Here is a 22,862-nt window from a genome sequence, read left to right on the forward strand (position 1 = left end):
CTGCATAATATGCTAAAACAGACATGTTAGTAACTAAGGCTGTCATGACACTCCCACCTAATGATACAATCAGTATGGTTATACTTTGTTGTTTATGCCCCAATGTATTCAAATGCTGCTACGGGTCCAACCATTTGATATTCGTCAGATTTGTTTGTTTGTTGTTTAACGCCGCACTCAGCAATATTCAAGCTATATGATGGGGGGCTGTAAAAAATCGAGTCTGGACAGAAACTGCAGTGATTGACATCATGAACATTGATCCACACAATTGGAAAAGATGACATGCATCAACCAAGTCAGCGAGTCTGACCACCCGGTCCCGTTAGTCGCCTCTTACGACAAATATGGGGCGCTGAAGACCAATTCTACCCCGGATTTTCACAGGTTGATTTTAATGTGATTGATTTAGTACTTACCTTTGTTACAAAGTTATTTTGTGTTACATTGGCAGGAGGACATTCTGGTTGTTGGAAGATTATGAAATCCACACTGAAACACAACGCAACTTACGTATACTACCCAAAAGGAGTTAAGGACCACCAGGTATTTTCATATGACCGTATTCGACGTAATAAGCGCCCAGGACGATAAGAGATAAACCAACTGTGTTTTGAAATTTGATGTAGTCCCACTGTAGAATAGATACCTCTTTATTATAATTTTGAACCGAGCGCTTTGTTTAATCTTTTAATGTCATCATCAAAGCAGTCAGGATTGAGGCCAAGAACGCTCCAAACATCCGATATCAAACTACCGTATTTCCTCTATTTGACGCTACGCCGTCTATTAATTTCGCACGAGCCCTTGACTCGGCGTGTATTAAGAGACCTGGCTGGTATTAGAGACCCAGCGTGCATTAGAGGAAATATATATATGTTTTACAGTTCATATGGGGGTGATCGATCGGCAGCCATTTCCTATGAATCGATATATAGGCTATCTATGTATTCATACACACATTTTTTGTGAAAAGGCTTAATATATTTGAAAGGGGCTTCCGTAGCAAAAAGGAAACCTTTTTAACCAATCAGAATCAAGCATTCATCAAGCATTCATCAATGTCATGGTAGAATATTTGCTAATATATTGGCTACTGAAAAATCCAAATTAGCCTCCCTTCCAATTGATCCAAGTACACAAGACTGATTTAATTATTTTTATACAAATTCATGTCTCATATGGACCCTTAATTATGGGCAATTAAAGATTTAATGTTTTTAAAGTTATATTTTTTACCAAATCTGAAACATTTTTCGGTTTGCAACAGATTAAAGACTCCTGTAAGTGTTCAAATGGTTTAATTTGCCATATTGACTTCAGAAAATGTGTGATTTCATAAAAAAAAAACATGAACATGCCAAAAACATGTCCATTGAGATTTCCCTCTACCACTATCAAACAGGTCCTCTGTCTTGCTGTAATCCCACCCCATACCATAATGCTGTCGCCCCCGAACCGATCTTCCATGACACAATGATTGATGATGTAGGCTACAACTTGTGAGGATAAGTCACTTTAGTTCTTTTATGAGAGCTTCATTTAAGTTCTCTACTTTCTGAGAACGTTAATCCTGGTTTTCCTGGTTAATCATCCGGGTTTTAGTCAGGGCATGGACAAGCACATGGACGTAAACAGAATATGAAATGAACTTGTGTAGGGTGTAAAGGGCCCATAAAATTTGTAAGTATTAACAAAATATATTAAGGAACAACATGTAAATCATAACTAGCAATGCTATAACAATTGTAAATGGTGTAAAAGGGTAAATTGCATGTTGAAAAGGTTGAAGTGTGTATCACAGATGTTTCGTTTAAAATCCGGAAAATAATGTTGGTAATAACATGTACTTACTACCTCAGTTACAAGTTGTAATATTTCACATTTGTTTTTATTATAGCTTGTACCTGTCAACAACAGGCCTTACAATTAAAGGGCCAGTATTCATCAATCTATGCTGAAGTTTAAAATAAACCATTCAAGACAGTGTACTGAATTGTGTGTCAATGGCCTAAGTTGGTTGGTTTGTTGTTTCACGCGCTCTCAGCAATATTCCAGCTATATGACGGCAGTCTGTAAATAATTGAGTCTCGACCAGACAATCCAGTGATTAATATCATGAGCATCGACCCATTCAATTGGGATCAATGACATGCATCAATCAAGTCAGCGAGCCTGACCACCCGATCCTGTTAGTCGCCTTTTACGACAAGCATGGGTTGCTGAAGACCTATTCTACCACGGAATCTTCACGGGTCAATGGCCAAAGTGTATCACCTACAATCACCACCGGAATAAGAAAAGACAACCGTGATCTACTCAGAGTTTTACGCCAGAGACAAGGAATGTAAGGTTCACCTTTGGGATATTTTGAATCAGAATCACATAATCAGAAATCAGGTACACTTCTATGGAGTTTTCGAATGATTTGTATCAGAAATGTTCACTTTGAGTGATCTGGTCGCGCAGTCGTGTAGGTTAGATTCGTTCATGAACAACACCTCCCGAAACAGCGACACAAACTAAGCTTTGAAGGGGACACTGATGGCACAACCGGGTCATCCCAAGTAAGTCTAGATATCTGTCCAGATAGTTTAAACAGACTTCATTTTACCACGCTTATCCATTTATGTTAAATCAAATTGAAAGTTGTGAAAGTGGTCGGGGGGGTCACACTCATGGGGACCCTCTCTCGGAAGTTGTAAATTGTAAATGGATCCCACCCCATAGCTTGATTATATCATGTCCGTAGAAGCCCTAAGCATAACTCCTATATAATGCAAACCGAATTTGATTCGTGTGAACATTTTGTTTGGTTTAATAAAGTGTTTGTAAATATCTCTCGTTCTCATTAATTTCTTCAGTTCTGCCTTGTAGTTACAAAATGAATGATGTCTCGCTATTTTTTATAAATGAAAAAAGTAGTCAGAGGTCACGGTTATCCAATCAAAATGAGGAAAACAAGGTCATACTTGTACGACACACGTGTGACGTACGGATTTAGTATCTTACCACCTGTATTTTCACCATGTGGTTAATAAAATTTACTGTCGCATCAGCATTTTTTCAGAAATAGCAATGACAAATACTGCAATTAATAAGCTAGGGCTCGATTTAGGAACTAGATAGCTTGCACCTGGTTCATGTTGACATCACTAAAACAGGCTGCACTCAATCGTTTGTCTGTTTATTGTTTAACTCCCTAATCAGCAATATGTAAATAATCCAGTCTGGACCAGACAATACAGTGATTGACATCATGAGCATCGATCTACGCTATTGGGATACGACGACATGCATCAACCAATCCACCAAGTCAGCGAGCCTGACAACACGATGATCCCGTTAGTCGACTCTTATGACAAGCGTAGTCACCTTTTACGGCAATGAGAATAACTATTGCAATAATTAAGCCAGGGCTCGATTCAGGAACTAGATATAGCTTGCACCCGTTTCACGTTGACATAACCTTGTTGCACCAGACTAAACCAGGTTGCACTTATGATGGAACCTATTGACAATAGATGTATTTAATCAGGAAAATATATTCCCTGATCCCAGAATGAGATCAATGGCGTGTGAAATTTTCATTTCAGTGACAAGATCAATCTGAATGGAATCACTTACACATCCCATACATTTTCTTCTTCTTTCTTGTCATTACTGTAAGATTGATAAGATTTGCGACATCAAACCCAAAACGACAATGTCAAATTACACATAACACTAGGAATGTGATGTAGTATGGTACGTACATAAAGTGTACTGAATTCAAAGATTGATGTTGCGTAAAACCTTTGTTGCAAACCTGTAGGTGAGAAACCCTTTGACATACCAGGTGTAATTGTTATCAAACGTGTGAGATCGAATTCCAGGACAGTGATTGGCTACACCATTGTGATGACCTGAGGTCAGATTATGACGGACTACTTTCCTGATTGTAAGCCATTGCTAAGTTACTCGTGCTTCAGTCGAATGTTGACCTACGTCTGTGTTGAACATAAGGTTTTAGAGAGGAAACTGCCTGGATGACACAGCCACACGTCCCTCTTCATCAACCCTCACTTCGAAGTTGAATAAATTTCAAAATGCATCACATACACTAATACACTTCACAGTTTTGATTTCTGTGCAAAATTCCCTTTTCTGTAACATCCACTGTCATTTTTGGCCAAGCAAAGTCACTGAAATCGACCTTGGAAATTTAGATACATCGTAAATTTTGCTATTTTTGATATATTGCTATATTTAAGAAAATAGCATACAAGTGATCACGGTTAGATATCTAACTGTTTTTCATCAAATTACCATCATCGAGAAGCCTAGAATCGTTTAGAATGTTTTGGAAAGTACGCAAACACAAACGCCAAAGTGTTCTTTCCTCCATATTGGATATGTTTACACAATCACATTTCGAGTATACTGGTTATGAGACCTTTTACATTGGGTATATGTTAAACTCAGCTGCGATACATACATCCCTGAATTCCTCATACATTTTAGAATCAAATGACAAATGGTCTATAGTTGTCATCGATACAATTTATTATTACGGCAAGCATAGGTTGCTGAAGTCCTCTTCTCCCACCAATAAAAATTAACTAGACAATACAAATTATTTAGATGAGCGCAATAAATTAGGTGTGGAAATAAAGGGTGTGCTTGGAAAACTGTAATTGTTTGAAATGTAAACAAAGCCAAATTCAGATTTTACACTGTGTAGCATTCTCTCCTATTTTGATCCATATATCTACTTGTTGCATACATTGACTCACATGTTGGGAGAATATTCATGGGAAGAGTATCGTAGCACAAATTATGGAACTAAAAATATATACATTACAATAATCAGGTAAATTCAACAGAAATCATAAAAGTTTCCGTGCTGTGTGATGCCATGCTTCATCGACACAAAATCACAATCACTGATGATGGTAGTTATCTGCTCTTTCCGAAAAAATTCTATTTGTTACATTGGAAAATATTTTTAAAAAAACAGTACGCAGATTGTCAGATTGTTTCTGATTACTTCAATGACACATTCATGGATATATGATCACTCGCTCAACGGAAATCCAGCGTAGTGCAAACGTTATTTTGAAAAAGTTGATCACCAGTAGTGATGTCATACAGTAGTTAACATTGTTGTACATATTTAGTAATTTCTGTGAGGTGAAAATTATTAATTAGGCATCCAGAGGGTTCATTGATCTTATCTAGTTGGCATTATCATCATCGCCCTGATAATCCACAGCTATGGCAGAAACTTTTCTGTGTAGTCACATTATTTATCAGTAGTAAGCAGTACATAGGATGACGTCACTGACCGTTGTGTTATGTATTAATGCACCACTGTGATCATGAGAATTGGAAAAAAATGCATCGATTCGAAGCTAAAATTGTGCTACTTTTGGGTATGTAAGAAACAGATTACTGTACTCATGCCTGTCAGATACCATTTATCTTACAACTCGTTGTTATAAAGTGTATCTAACTCACACAAGGAAAAATGTCAACATTTCCAAAACATACAATTTTGTATATTTGGTATATCCAACAAGAATGAAGTGAGCAAAGCTCACATACCCCCGTTATCCCTGCTGGTCAACAACAAATAGTAAATAGTTTGTTAATTAATTAAATATTACTAACTGATTTTAACTTCAATGTTTTAAAAACTAAGATTGAGTTCCAGTGACAATTGACCTCCCCCCCAACCAAATCTCCCATGTTACCAGCATTCACTACGAGGAAGTAGATCACCATGAACACCTTTGAATAAAAATTTGATTGAGGAGTTACGTAAGAAGAATTATCAAAAGGACCAAAAATTGTTGATATAGAAACACAAAAAATGGAACAATATCATATAAGAAAATCAATAAATTAATAATTTCCATCTAGCCTTAACAGATATGGTAAAGAATTCATAAATTCAAACTATCACAAAGCACAGATACTTATGATGATCTACATGAGTGGAAACAATTTTTGAAAATATATACAAAACCTATACAAAACCAGTCATCAAAATTTCTAAATTCCATCATGTTTCCATGAAAACAGCAAAAGAGAAAACTTTCAGAATCTTATAAAAGATAAAAAAAACAATCATAGCGGTTAATGTAGCAAGTTTGCTGAAGCTAGGATACATAATATTCTAAACATGGATCGTACAAAAACTCTACCCAAAATTTATGCTTCACCATGATTCCATGGAAAAAGTAAAAATAAAAAAATTCAGAATCTTCAAACTAGCAAAAGGCACAAGTACTCATTGTGGTAAATGTGTGTAGAAAGTTTGGTAAAGCTAGGGTGCATAGTCAAAAAGTTATAGGCCGTACAAAACACCCACCCTAAAAGTTTAAGTTTCTAATGTTTCAAAGGAAATGGCAAAAATTAAAAAATTCAGAATCTTCAAACTAGCAAAAGGCACAAGTACTCATTGTGGTAAATGTGTGTAGCAAGTTTGGTGAAGCTAGGGTGCATGGTTAAAAAGTTATGGTCCGTACAAAAGCTCGGACGGAAGGACGGACGGATGAACGGAACGCTATATATCCCCGATTTATTTCATAAACTGGGGTATAATAATTTTTTGATACTATTTTTATTATGACAACTATATTTGGTGGTGAGGTGAAACTGGGTTTAACGTTGCGTCCAAGATTATTGCACTTATATAACGAAGTGCATGTGTTTTTGTGGCTGCTTGTACTAGTCCGGACTGTTGCCGATTTATAGTGCTAGCTCACTGAGATAACATGCCGCAGTTTAACATGAATACCCCACTCAGACACAGTATACTGACTCCGAGCCGACCAGTCCTTGTTTTAGCCCCTTAATGTCGAGCGCCAGACAGGGTATTAACAAGTACCATCTTTTAATGTCTTTTGGTATGACGCGGCCAGGGATCGAACGCCGGACCTTCCGCTCTCCTGGCGGACGCTCTACCACTAGACCAGGGAGGCGGTCCCAACTATATTTGGAGTGTTATGAAATAATTTATATTTATTCATGTTGACAGTATTTTGCATAGAACATTTGAGCAGACTTTTCTAACAGATCAATAATATATACAATACGTACACCATCTGTTTACAAATAATATGATCTATACACATAAAAGTAGTTCAGAGTAGTTTTAAACAATGACGATAAAATAGATATACCATTAATACTGGCAAATATAAATATATATACAATTAAAAAAACGGTGTTCCCTCGTTATTGCGCCCTTAAATATAGTGCCATGGCTCCCAAAATTTACTAACATTTCAATAAACTCAACATCTAAGAAAACATTATCAGCTGATCACCGCGATCACGTAACACCAGAAATACCAGTCAACAAATCCGAAGTGAGGTACGCAATTTGATCCTATTATTATGATATCTCGTAATAAGAAACATGTTCGCTGTTTATCTTGACTAATGTTTGAAATGTGTTTTTAATTATATTCAAAATTTCGTTCAATAATTATAATAATGTTAACAATAATTTCGGCAAAATCGTATGCAAAGTGATCTGTAGATCGCACAACTCACCGTTATTTACAGCAACCACTGTCAGATAACTGCTACCGACGCCTTGAAACGAACTTTAGTTGCAAGAGAATGGATACACATCATAAATGCCGTACCATGATTCACTAAAAGTCATATTTGAGACAGTTTGACTATCAAATGTCAACATAATGTTTTCACAATCGAAATACATGTAGCGCGGGAAGTCCCTATGGTGACTGGTCAAAATTGTTCCCTACGTCAAAAGAAATCCTGCATGCAATCTGTACCAAAGTGGTATGCTTGGGGTTCTTATGATTTAAAGTATATATGGGGGAAGCTGCAACTAAAATAACATGATATTGGAATATATTGTTAACTGATAAAATAATAATTTCAGATACAATTGCTTCCAAACATTGCATCAGATTTCTTTAAAGAGGCATCACTGGGTACGTTTCAACTGAATCACCGGTAGATTGGGAGGAACCGTGTGCACAGCTGATTGCTATTTCCGGCTTAGTTTACGAGAAAATACAGACGGTAATCTTAATCTCTGCAAATAAAACAATTCCTTTGAGAGCAGGAAAAACATTTTAAATGGTAAATCATCACGTCTAGTGATGTTTTATATCATATTTCATACATTTATTGACCAAGTTTGTAATAGATCTACCTGCTTATAACCTGAAGGGATACAATGTGTTGGGTTTTTTTAAGCGCAGATTAATACTCAATCAATTCTTTTTTTACACTATGAATGATAAATAACTTCTGAAACGTGCAACGTAGATCGTGTTAGGTAGGCAGAGCATGTATACCGTTTTGTTAACCACTGATCATCTATAACACTCATCAATTATTTGGACCCTGAAGGTTGAATTGTAGCAAGGGATCACTGTATATGTTTCTTACATTTCATGTTATGGTGATTCTAAATCTAAATTATTGCTTGATATTTTTTTACAAACAGTTGTATGCACGGTCCATTGTGATACTTCTACTTAAGTAAATAAAAATGGATATTCGTTTAGTCAATTGACATGCATTCCTTGTAAACAAGGATAAGTGTGACAGGATTACTAAGTTTGTCATCTAGTATAATGCACTTCCTCGATTAGCATAACTCAGAGCTCCAGATAAGCTGAGTATCTGCGTGAAATACGCATCAGAAATGCAGAAATACACAGTAAAATATAATTCACAACGAACATTACAGATAAGCTACAAAAATAAAACTTGTGCATATCATCAAAATATTGTGAAGTAACCCTGCGTATTCGATTAGCAAATCAGCAACTTATTTTGAAATTATAAAGGGTATTCCGTCAACCTTGCCAAACTCCACGATGACAGTTACATCATGATCATTTGCCATCACACTTTCTTGTGGAAGTATCGTGGTATTTTTGAGTCCTATAAAGCTCTCGAACCCACACGACATCAGTTTGCAGGGACTAGATGAATAGTGTTTTTAAATATTTAAATTAATTACCCACATGTGTAAAAACTAGTGGGTAACAGAAATTTGAATACGCAGGTAGAATTACTGTTACCCAAGGATTTTAAAATGCATGGGTAAAATACCCACAACACCAAAAGCTTATCTGGAGCTCTCATAACTAGAACAGAGTTTGTAATTAGTTATATCCAGACTGTTACTGAAAGATTTGATTATTTTGGATTGCGATCTAAGTTTAAGACTTCACGGGGAAGGGAGGTAACTCCGAAGTTGGAACGGTGGTTCGAGGTGACCGGTGTGCTTCGCTGCGGTGAAGTAACCGCCTTGTAGGCATTTTGGGGGTCAGAAATTTTGTAAGTATACTTATGTTAAGTGAACAACATGTTCATCTATCCAACCATTGTATAATATAAACCTGACATTGCCAAATTCACCAATAATGTGCAGTTATATCTAACCGTGCTAACATGTCTAGACCACGTGGGTTAGCCTGAAACGAGGTCCCATGTTTTCGTTAGTTTTACCTGAGAAGCACTTCAGTTCACTGTGGGTAATATTACTATTATTATTAGGGAATTACATTCAAGGTAAAGCTTTCAATATCTTGCATATTTAATGATATTTGAATATCTAGACTGAGTGGAAACATTTTATTTGTTTTAGCTTGAACCGACTACTAATCATGGAATGGGTACAATGTACATGTGTAAAACACTGCGGTGTAAACACAAATGTCAATAGGAAGTAAATCACGAGTACAAGAATCAATGACCTTTTATTGTGCCTACAAAAAGTTGGCACAAAATTTATGAATGATTGAAAAATTCAGCAACATAAGCAAATATTTGTCAATATGTCAGAGATTGAATCCAATAAACCAAGTATGCAGGGAAGTGAATTGAACATTGGTGAATATGAATTAGAACCACAGTTTGGCAGACAGCGTGGTGGTATAGTGGCAGTATATACCAGAAAAGAAAATCAGATCAGAGACCTTTTAAGAAGTGAAACAGATATCACTGTGGTTGATAGTGAAATGGACTATTTGAAAGATATTCTACACAAATTGCATGAGAAAACAATTGAGAGACAGGAACTTGTAAAAGATAATCCAGAGGAGTTTCATGAGTTGGAGTCTTATTATTTGAAGATTAAAGACAGGTTTGATCTGTTACATTCAGATGTGTTGATGTGGAAGGCTAGGAGAAAAAGAGACATTAACATGAAAGATGACATGAACATAAGACATATCAGTGAATCCAGATGATTCTGTTAGTCAGATGTCTGCAGCAAGCCAACAATCTGTAAAAACATTGATGACTAAAGAAGGCTGTGCTGCGTGTTCGAGCTGAAACATTAAAGAAGACACAAGAGCTTAAACGGCGTCAGATGGAGCTTGAGGAATTACAAGAATCACTCAAACTAGAGACAGATATTGCAGTGGTAGAAGCAGAAGAACTTGTATATGTGGAATCATTTGGTGGAGGTACTTTATCAGCCGATAAACTTAATGAGTTATCTCGTCAAATAAAGCAGGAATCTCAGCATAAACCCGAAAGGACTGATACTTTGCAACAGACAATTGAACATGGTAATCAGCCACTGAATCCTAATGATAATGAGGCTTCAAGTGAGAAGATGGAGCAAAGAAAGATTGAGGTATGCAGCATTACTGAATGTTATACATGAACAAGAACAGCAGATAAGAGCTCTCCAACAGCACCAAACTAGTGTTTGGACTCAACCAGAATTTCTACCAAAGCCTTATACTGCCGTTGGTCAGGATAATTTGGATCATGTTGAGAAGCGCGGTGAGTCTGATAGTCATGATAGTGGTGAGCAGTTCCTGTCAATGCAGAGGCAGATGCTCAACATTCTTCAGTTGACTAAAACAGAACTAATGACATTTGACGGAGATCCATTAAAATACTGGATGTTTGTACGTTCATTTGAGAATAGTTTTGGAGATTCTTGTGTCAATAACAGTGTCAAGTTAAATCGTCTGCTACAGTATTGTACTGGAAAGGCCTTGACTGTCATTGAATGTTGCGCAGTCATGGAACCTGAAGTTGGGTATTCTGAAGCAAGGAGACTGCTGAATGAGCGCTTTGGAAATCAGTTTGTCATCTCAAAGGCCCGGATACAGAAGGTTACTGAGAGACCCTGTTTGAGATTTGGAGATAGTGCAGAACTGTGACGATATGCAGACAATGTACGGAGTTGTGTCGTGACTTTGACAACAATGGGACGCCTCAATGAAATTGATAATCAAATGCGAATGGGAAAGATAGTTGAAAAGTTACCACCCTTTCTTCAAGGAAGATGGCGGAAAGAAGCTGTTGGTGTTCTGAAGGCTACTGGATATTACCCTGATATTACACACCTGGCTGGATTCATAGAAACTGCTGCAGAGGAAGCGAATGACCCAGTTTTTGGAACTATCAATATTTCAAGAGATGACAAAATGAAAACAAAGAAGAATTCAATGGGGAAGTTTGCTTCTAACTTTAATATTCAAACCAAAGCTGGTTACAGAGGAAGTGGATGGCAGACACAGTTCGGAAGGAGGAAGATATCTGACTGCAAGTATTGTGGTGATGATCATGCCATATACACTTGTACACAATTCACACAGATGAGTCCAGAAAAAAGGCATGAGTTTGTTACTGTGAAGCATTTGTGCTATAACTGTTTCTCCAATCAACATATGTTGTACAATTGTTTACAGCCAAGCAAATGTGGTGTAGACGGATGTACACGCAAGCATTCGAGACTGTTGCATTTCAGCGGAAGCCGATGGACTGGGGCTCATGAGGCTAAAAAGAAAACTCAAGAAATCTCTACGCAAACAACAGTCCAGTCTCTCCACAATTCAGTTAGTAAAGTTAATGGGGCCGGCATGAGCAGGATAGCTCTTCCCATTGTGCCAGTCGTGATTCAAGGCAGAGAGAGTAAGTGCATCAGAACATACGCCTTACTTGACCCTGGAAGCACAAACACATTCTGTACACAGGAACTGGTTAAACAGCTTGGTCTACAGGGTTGTAAAACAACTTTGTCACTAACAACACTCACTAGTGATAACTCCAAGTCTGACACAAGTATGGTAACTCTGAATGTTGCTGACCTGAGTGGGATGCACTGCATTAAGATGCATCATGTATTTGTGATTCCTGAAATTCCAGTTTATGGAAACAGTGTGGCATCTCAAACTGATTTAGACAAATGGCCTCATTTGAAAGATATTAATCTGTCTGAAGGGGCTAAGGTTGATCTTCTAATTGGACAAGACAATCCGTTGGCACTGGCACCAATTGACATTCGTACAGGAGCGTCTGATGAACCTTACGCTGCAAGAACGGTGTTGGGCTGGGTTGTGAATGGACCATTGGAGAATGGCAGCTATGGAGCAGTGACATCTCATTATGTACCAGCAGTGCAGAATGATTGTGAGTTACAGTCTTTAGTTGAGAAGTTCTGGAAAGTGGATTCATGTGGTATGGAAGTGAAGATACTATGCCTGTGAATGACAAGAGAGCTATCAACATGTGGGACCAAAGTGTAGAAATTGTCAATGGACATTATAAAATGGACATTCCATTCAAGTCTGAAAATCCACAATTGCCAAACAATTATGCCATTGCTGAAGCAAGATTGGAATCTTGTACAAGAGATTTTCAAAGGACCAGAACTTGTATGAAAGATATCGAGGGGGGATTACAGAGTTATTAGAGAAGGGATATGCAGAAAAGGGGCCCAATGATGAAATCATTGCAGGAGGTAGGCCAGTTTGGTACATTCCACATCATGCAGTAGTTACGCCACAAAAGCCTGACAAGCTAAGAATTGTGTTTGATTGTTCAGCACAGTGTGAAGGTACAAGTTTAAACACTGAAGTGTAACAGGGACCTGATTTTACCAACAAACTTACTGGTGTACTTCGGAGATTTCGTCAGTATAGAGTGGCCTTTATGGGTGACATAGAGGCTATGTTTCACCAAGTGAAGGCGAGTGAGAAGCATAAGGATGCACTGAGATTTTTATGGTGGCCCAATGTGGACAGAACTAGACCTCCTAAAGTGTATCGAATGACTGTGCATCTATTCGGTGGGGTATGGAGCCCTAGTTGTGCAGTTAGGCGTACAGCAGAAAATAATGCTGATGACTTTGATCAAGAAAATAGTTCAAACAGTGCTAGAAAACTTGTATGTAGATGACTGTTTAAAGTCCGTACCAACAGAAGACAAAGCCATTCACCTCATTAAGCAACTATGTGAGCTACTGGCAAAGGGAGGCTTCAGGATGACAAAGTGGGTCAGCAACAACAGAACAGTGTTAGAATCAATTCCGTGTGAAGAGAGAGCAAAAGAAATGAAGAACATTGACCTAACTAATGACCTTCTACCACAAGGGCGAGCTCTTGGAGTCAAGTGGAGCACAGAAAATGACACACTTGGGTTTCGAATCACCTGTAAATCAAAACCAGCCACTAAGAGAGGATTAATAAGCATCATTAGTTCAGTTTATGATCCTTTGGGGTTTATCTGTCCAGTTATTTTAAAGGCAAAGATTATCTTTCAAAGTGAATGCCGACTACACAAAGGATGGGATGAGCCATTGGAACAAGACAATGCCCGAAAATGGTATGTTTGTGTTGTATAGAGTACCTTCCACCCATTGTAAGTGCATTCAGTTAAATTTTGCATCCCCTGTGTAATATATTCCGTATTTTCAAGGGTGTAAGTAGATACATGTTGAGTGGCTCGTCCACGGTCTAAGGGAAATCACTCTGTCAGTCCTCTGGAAGTTGTGCCGCTTAGCGCACTGTCAAATTGAAAGCGCTTACGTCATTTGCTGACGTCATTGGCTGACGTATCTTTGTCAGCCATGTTTTATCAGACATAAAACAAACGTGACCCAAATTCTTTGTTGTTTTCAGGTATGTATGATAATTAACGGTAGAGATAAGACCACAACATAGGTATTAATGTAGATAAGAACATTTAGATTTGAAATAACCATATTTTGGCTGTATAGATAATGTTGTAATTAGATAATTACTTGCTTAACGATAACGCCTCGCCCAGTCAGTGTTCACTGACGACTTGGTAGCGAAGGACAGTCAAGGTCATTTGTCGTTTGAGTACTCACACAAATATATATGATGTGTATCGCTGTCAAACATGTACACACACTCCTAAGGCATTGTTTTCAAGCAAAAGTTAGGATAAAAAGCTATATTTGTCCACACCTCGCTGATCGTTCATATTTGAGGTCACGTGACCTTCCACATTTTCATGTACATAAAACAAACGTGACCCAAATTCTTTGTTGTTTTCAGTTTTTAGTCATTCTGAGTGAATGTGACCTGGGTAACATTTGGCTTGAACAATTGCCAATGATTGAGACTTTCTTGGCTGACCGATGTTTGATACCCTTAGAGTTTGAAAACTTGAAATGTGATTTGCATCACTTTGCAGATGCATCTCTGGTTGTATATGGCACAGTATCCTATCTGCGGATAGTCAACAATGAAGGACACATCCATTGTGCTTTTGTGATGGGAAAGTCGAGACTTGCACCTTTGAAGCAACTTACAGTTCTTCGACTGGAATTATCAGCTGCTGTCATGGCAGTTAGAATTGATCAACTGTTGCGCAGAGAACTGAAATTGGAAATTGATCAGTCCATGTTCTGGTCAGATAGTATGACAGTATTGCATTACATCAAGAATGAATCCCTGCGTTACAAGACTTTTGTGGCAAATGGAGTGAGTACTATTCATTCAGGATCTTCACCGGACAGTTGGCGATATATTGGATCAGATATAAATCCAGCTGATGACGCATCCCGAGGCTTAGATGCCGATGAGATCCGACATCATGATCGATGGATTCAAGGTCCTAGTTTCTTGTGGCAAGAGGAGCACAGATGGCCAGTGATGCCAGAAATATTACATGTATCTGAGAGTTCTTTAGAAACAAAGAAGGCAGTAGAATGCTTTGTACAACTACATACCCCTGTGTGTGTAATGGACAGATTACTGGAGAGATTCTCATCATGGCTGAAACAGAAGAAAGCCATGGCATGGCTTTTACGATTCAAACAGTGGTTGCTTCAAAGAACAAAGGGAACAAAATTTGATTCAAATGTTTCTCCACATCATCTGACAGTACAAGAACTGAAGACTGCAGAAGTTGAGCTTCTGAAGTATTTGGAGAGATGTCATTTTCATGAGGAAATAGATTGTCTGAGAAGAGGTGAACAAGTGAAGAAATCAAGTACACTCTACAAACTTGAGCCTGTTTTGAATAATGTTGGTGTCTTGTGTGTTGGAGGTCGTTTGAGTAACGCACCAAGTCAAAAAGAGTCCAAACATCCTATGATCTTTCCGAAGAATCATCATGTTGGAAATCTGATATCTCACTACCATGAGATCCTTGGACATTCAGGATGAGAACATGTTTTGTCTCACATGCGGCAGAAGTTGTGGCTTATCAACGCACGAACCACAATAAATAGGATATTGCGGAAGTGTGTCCATTGTCGGAGACATCAAGGCATCCAAAGTTCACAGCAAATGGCAAGTTTACCCAAGGAAAGGGTGACTCCTCATAACCCGCCATTCACTTATGTTGGGGTTGACTGTTTTGGCCCGTTTCTTGTAAAAAGAGGCAGAAGTTTGGTAAAACGATACGGATGCTTGTTCACGTGCCTAACAGTGAGAGCAATACACATAGAAAAACTTGACTCTATGGATACAAATTCCTTCATCAATGCATTGATAAGATTCGAGGCACGTCGGGGAAAACCAGAGATTATTAGATCCGACAACGGGACAAACTTCAAGGGGGCACATCAAGAGCTTAGACAAGCTATTCAGGAGTTGGATCAGACAAAGATCTACAACTCTATGCTGGAAAGGGACATACAGTGGATCTTTAATCCACCCACTGCCTCACACATGGGAGGTGTGTGGGAAAGACAAATTAGGAAAGTTCGCAAAGTTTTGTCTGCTTTGCTTAACAAACAGAATGGCCTCAGTGATGAAGGTCTCCACACATTGTTTTGTGAAGCTGAATCTATAGTCAATAGCCGACCAATCACTGTTGTGTCAGATAATGTGAATGATTGTGAACCACTTACACCGAATCACCTACTGCTACTTCGTTCAAACATTTCACTACCACCAGGTAACTTTCGAATGGAAGATGTTTATGGTAGAATGTGGAGACATGTACAGTTTCTCGCAAACTGTTTTTGGAAAAGGTGGATAAAAGAGTATCTACCAAGCTTACAGTTACGACAGAAGTGGTTAAAGCCTTGTGAGAACATGAGTGTCGGTGACATTGTGTTAGTGATGGAAGAAAACACACCTTGGAAGATGTGGCCTTTGGCTCGGGTCACCAGGACATTTCCTGGAAAGGACGGGTTTGTGAGATCTGTGGAAGTGAAATTGAGGAGTTCACTGTTGTTAAGACCCATTCACAAGCTGTGCGTGTTGGAACATGTGGAATGAAATACACCAGATACCAAGTGTATTGCACTATGACAATGAGACAGCGAAGACATTTTGTTTTCGCGACATACGGTTATGATTTAAAGAATGTTTTGTTATTTGAAAGGATAAATGTTTGCGTTTGGATTTAGCTGCACATTTAGGGGCCGGGAATGTTACTGAAAGATTTGATTATTTCGGATTGCGATCTAAGTTTTAAGACTTCACGGGGAAGGGAGGTAACTCCGAAGTTGGAACGGTGGTTCGAGGTGACCGGTGTGCTTCGCTGCGGTGAAGTAACCGCCTTGTAGGCATTTTGGGGGTCAGAAATTTTGTAAGTATAATTATGTTTAGTGAACAACATGTTCATCAATCCAACCATTGTATAATATAAACCTGACATTGCCAAATTCACCAATAATGTGCAGTTATATCTAACCGTGCTAACATGTCTAGACCACGTGGGTTAGCCTGAAATGAGGTTCCATGTTTTCGTTAGTTTTACCTGAGAAGCACTTCAGTTCACTGTGGGTAATAGTACTATTATTATTAGGTAATTACATTCAAGGTAAAGCTTTCAGTATCTTGCATATTTAATGATATTTGAATATCTAGACTGAGTGGAAACATTTTATTTGTTTTAGCTTGAACCGACTACTAATCATGGAATGGGTACAATGTACACGTGTAAAAGACTGCGGCGTAAACACAAATGTCAAAAGGAAGTAAATCACGAGTACAAAAATCAATGCCCTTTTGTGGTGCCTACACAGACTCCAGTTAACTGAGGCAGCTGGCATCAGTGGAGAGTGAGCAGCTGGAGTAGAGGCGAGCAACTCAATTAGACTTATGAATTTGTGGAATATGAATACAGGAGCAAACATCTGTCACAAAATTGCAATGGAACAATGAATAAACAGAATCACAGATCGCACATTTGAGGGTGAATGTGAACGAAGACGCAGAATGCCTTACACACAGTGAGCTCACGTAAGTTTATTAATGATGATACCTTTATACATTCGTGCAACAGACATGGCAATCATGACCACTGACTCTATATGGGTTCGCAAAAGAACATTTGGAAGAAATAACTTTACTTATAAGACTAGTACACAACGAAGCCATTAAGTGAACATTAAATAAATTGATTCACAATATGACAACATCAAATCCTATATTTGCTTAATGCAACAGGATTAAAGTATTCAAAAATGTACAATCATTATTATAAAATACAGCATGTTTATATATGTGTGTCGCTATACCTCTCATGTCAAATACATAATGAATGATAATAAACTATAATTCAAAATTACTAAAATAGACATCCTTCGTGGTGGATTTGCACTAATGTAATAACTTAAGAATATATTCATATTGTAGAATACGTATAAAGTATAAACAGCTAAATAGCTTTTCTTAATAACACCTTTTCATCAACCGCACTTGTTGACTTGTTTCTGTTCTGTTTTAATGTATATGTATTATCTAATATAATATGTATGTATAAATTAACCAACATATATCAATATTACTTGATAAATATTACTTTGTTTCTGGAACAATATTTACCAATCCAGATTCATTTACTGAATATAAATATGTTAAAATCATCAACAATTTCCTATTCACAGTGGGACATCTCCCAAAATCCCACTTTTTTTGTTTTGCTCCGGAAACGAACCCTACCCTCACAGAACCTAAGTCTATTTTGATGCCATGGAAACGTAAAAAATAAAAATTTCTCAAATTTCTCAATAGCAAAAGGCACCAGTTCAGCATCTACCTGACAGACCTGCAAAGTTTGATGAAAAAATATTGAACGGTTTATGAGTTATGCTCCGGAAACGAAACGTGACGGATGGACGAAGCCCGTTTCTATATACCCCGCCAACTTCGTTGGGTGGGGGATAATAATAATAAGTTTTGTGGGGGGATATAAGAAATGAATATAGACTGCCATGTTGTCTGAGTGTAGATCTTATCAATCACCCAGGGAGACCATGTAGACAGGATAGCATTCGGGTTTCTGATTTTGACAATTACTCCATGAGCATACTGAGTATTGTTGCTTGGGGATATCAAATGTAACAGTTTGTTATCAGAAGAGATTTATAGTGAACTTTTAGTACCAGGTAGATGGCAGAATGTCACTCAACCAGTTCATGTATTCTACGTCAAAGAAGACCAGAACCCATGTATAATTACAACATCCTCAGGATACCAATAACAACGAAATGTAGAAATTAACAAACATGACCAACATTATTATTTCATGTTAATCCTTGTGTCATGCGTGTAAATATAGCTACATAAATATTTGTATACTTTTTCAGTTTGAGTGAAGGCATACATAAATACAAGAAATAGTTGATTCTGAAATTCTTTAATCATGTATTTTAAGGGTATTTATTTTTTGTACTTTCATCCCAAACCAAAAGTTTCACTTTTATCCTCAAAAGCGCAATTATATACATGTTAATTTTTTTTCAGTCAATGTTTTGATTTCATACAAATTACGGGTGTGAGTGGGTATGTGTGGGATGGGGTGAGGGTGTGTGGGATGGGGTGAGGGTGTGTGGGATGGGGTGAGGGTGTGGGGGTGTGGAACATCCAACTAATGGATACTGAAACCCGGTGACGAAGTTAGTCAATAATGACAGCGATGATGAGTATTTATCTTGCCATCTTCATTCACCCAAAAGCTGTGGAATTCAAAATATCCAAGATTGATGATTATAATGATTGACCAATTATTGGTCTAAGTAATAATCTGTGACCACTGGCGACAGGTTTTCAATATTGTTAATGTTCACAATATATGTGGATAATATGAACAATAAGCAAACAGAAATAGTGATTGTTATATGAGGATCTTTTGTGAGGGTGTGTGGAACCAATGGATGCTAAAACCTGGTGACGAAGTTAGTAAATACACAATGTAGTGTCTTAAAGCCTAAATACACATCATGGTCACTGAAAAAGTGTATATAATTACTAAGGTGCATGCTACAGTGATCCCTCGCTATTGGGCTCTTCGATAAAGTGCTATCTCGGTTACTACGCACGGTATCGCATGGCTCCCAAAATTTATGTACACTTTTAATACTGAGAGTTTTACACAGCCGTGATTGTATTGTTGTTCGTTGTTCATTTGCACATAACGCTTCTCATTGCATAATCAACCGTTTATCGCTGAATGGAGTTCTAATAATCTGTTTGAAAACATCCGCGGCAAGTCCCGGAAATACGATTGTTCTACTAGTTAACTTTTCACACTATACATCCTTTGATCATAGAAGCGCATGCATGCAATAAAAGAGAACCACAAGCGAAGTTTATTTTCTTAATCAGTGGGCAATCCAGTCTGAGGCGACACTGTCAACTCACATGAAGGTTGCCGTCACAACACGGCGGTCACATTCCTTTTGATTCGGATCAAGTAACCATATCAAACAAAATTAATCTGGCTTGAATGTGTATCTATATTTGCATGAACGCGTATGAATGCGCGTAGTGCTGGTCAAAACTCTCCTTTTCCGTATTTTAAGCAACATGACCAATCAATGCCACTGAATCACTCTGTACTTGTGTAATGAATTGTGATTGGCTCTTCACTCATAGCTTCTGTTACTACCATTATTGATCAATATTTTCATGTAAGTACACTACATTCACATTGAATGCGACAGTTAAGGCTTGTAAATAATAACAAACGGCGAAAACATAATGGATATATATTTTTACACTATAAAAAACGGTAAACAACTTGTATCATTGCAATGTGCGAGACAAGGCGAAGGTCGTGAGATTGGCCGAGCGCGCTCCCCCGCCTCGGCCTTGGTTAAACGTCTCATCGTCTATAACGCCCACCAATTATTTGGACCCCATTGGTAGCGTTGTAGCGAGGGACCACTGTATCTTCTTGATAACTAAGGTGCATGCTATCTTCTTGATAACTAAGGTGTGTGCTATCTTCTTGATAACTAAGGTGCATGCTATCTTCTTGATAACTAAGGTGTGTGCTATTCTCTCTATATTGATGTGCATCATGTTCATGTTTTTAAGGTGTATGCTGTTCAAGGTTGTTATTTTCCGGATATTTCTAATTGTTCTTTGTATAAACAAATTGTAAGGAATTGTAGTCACTCATCAATCGCGAAGTCAGCAATTATGATTTCAATTTGTTTTGATTTATTTTCATTTACATGGAATTACCGTATATCGCTGTGTATAAGGCGAGTTTTTCGTACCTAAAATGAGGGGGCTAAGAAGGGGGGTCGTCTTATACACGGAGTCGAAGATCTCACATTTTTTTCCACTGACGATGTCAACCGGCGTCCGATAGCCAGCCCAGCATTTGACAATAAAACTTCGCATTTCGTCCTAAATAACTGTTCCAAAAACTATTTCCATACATAAACATGAATTGTACCTCTTTTCCTTGAATAAAGTTAAATAATTTCTGCAAATAAAGTTGAAATGACCCTCGCCTCGATGCAGATTGTCAAACCACCTGACACGGTAAAACAGTCAACATCCGTGAGTAGAGAGCCCGAAGTACCGGTAAGCATTTGCATATTGCACATGTGACCTAACATGTGATAACCGGTGAAGCTGAAATCAATTCCCGCTGTTTTTACAGTTGTAGTATTAAGTGTTGGAGACGGTGTGTACAAGTGATTGTGGAATAAACACGCTGAATGTGAAGCAAACATAAGACTAGTTAGTTACAAAATAGTTAATTGGAGATTAAATTACTCACCATTGTCTCTTATACGTTATTACTTCATAAATGAATTATATTTTACGGGCACCAATTAGGTGTCGTACGGTGTAAACACGAAATGGCAACGTGTGCTGGAGTTACACACGCGACCTATCATTGTAGAAAAAAAAAACAACGCAAGATAAACGTATTTTTATTGCATATATAAGGTTTGTGTGTTTGCATATATTCACCTGTGATGTCCGTGTGCGAAATACGCTACAGTCGGAAAGCGCACGGTAAATCTTCTATATCAGTCAGACTTGTGATGTGTTTCAATCCAGGTCGCCTTATACACGGAGTATAGGATTTTGGGTTGATTTTTAAGGCGTGTACAGGGGGGTCGTCTTAAACGTGGGGTCGCCTTATACACAGCGATATACGGTAAGGACAAATATAATTATTTCTCATACACCTTGGGGATTAAGTTATCAATAATCATTGTATCAAACATTTATATGTTGATACATGTTTGCATGTTTAGATTTTATAAACCAATAAGGTTTCAGTTCGCTGTTGCACATGGAAAATTTAATGTGCATTAGGCGACACTCTTTTTATTTCTTGGTTTACGGATGTGCCGCTTTTTCAAAGTACCATATTTTCTTGAGAATTCAAATGTCAAGCGCAGAAAGAAATGACATTGTAGATCTACCCCTTCAGCAAATTCTAGTAAACAAACGGGTGATGAGAAGCTTGGTCAGTACAAATTCGACATTTCAGATAAAAAATCACCAGACATGTTTATTTATTTAAATTGTATTTTTTGTTCTGCTAGGCATTGTTTTATATCCAGGGATTAAGATTACCTTGTGTATTTTCTCGTAAACTAAGCCGGAAACAGTAATCAGCTGCACTCACGTTTTCTTGGAATCTACCGGTGATTCGGTCAAGACATACCCACAGATATAACTTTACAGGATTTAAATGCAAGGATCGGCAAAAATTGTATCAAACTATTTTTTAACCAAGAATAATACATCCCAATATCTTGTTAATTTAGTTGCAGCTTTTACTACTGATCGCTATTGCCAGTTATCAGTCTGACCAGTCACCGTCAAGGCTCACGCGCTCGTGATCGCGAGAACTATTTGTTGTCATAGAATTGTCAAACGATAACAAATATGACTTTTAACGAGTCAAATTATGACATTTATGATATATATATCCATTCTCTGTCAACTAATGTTCATTTCAAGGCATCAATAGCAGTAATCTGACTGTGGTTTCTGTTAATAACGGTGAGTTGTGCGATCTTCCGATTGCTTCACACACGATTTCGCCAAAATTAATTAAAACAAAAGTTAAAGGAATTTTGAATAAAATTAATTAAATAAGTTACAAACAAGTCTAGATATACAAAGAACACTGTTTATAGCCAGACAGTGTAATGACATGATAAATTTGCGTACGTCCGTATGGATTTGTTGACATTGTATTTCCGGTGTTACATGCTCACGGTAACATCTTTCCATGGGGGGAAAAAAACATCAAAACTCATTATTTCGTGTATAATGCGCACCCCCTTCAACACAGCTGTGTTTTTTGGGAAAAAAGTGTGCACTTTACTCAAGAAAATACGGTACAAATATTAAAAAAAATTAAAATGAAAATCATCCTTTTTTTAT

General features: G+C 37.7%; 1 protein-coding gene across 1 annotated transcript in view; it reads left to right on the forward strand.

Annotated features, from left to right (window-relative positions):
- The first annotated feature begins 17,412 nt into the window (after nt 1-17,412).
- Nucleotides 17,413-22,862, forward strand: part of LOC139450889 (carbohydrate sulfotransferase 8-like) — a 100,907-nt gene continuing 95,457 nt past the window's right edge. Inside the window, exon 1 of the mRNA XM_071232720.1 lies at nt 17,413-17,453. The gene's annotated coding sequence lies outside the window, so the exon portion shown is untranslated. The remainder of the gene's footprint in view (nt 17,454-22,862) is intronic.

Source organism: Haliotis cracherodii, unplaced genomic scaffold (genome assembly GCF_022045235.1).
Source record: "Haliotis cracherodii isolate W230 unplaced genomic scaffold, xgHalCrac1.p SCAF_8, whole genome shotgun sequence".
NCBI classification, from domain to species: Eukaryota; Metazoa; Mollusca; class Gastropoda; order Lepetellida; family Haliotidae; genus Haliotis; species Haliotis cracherodii.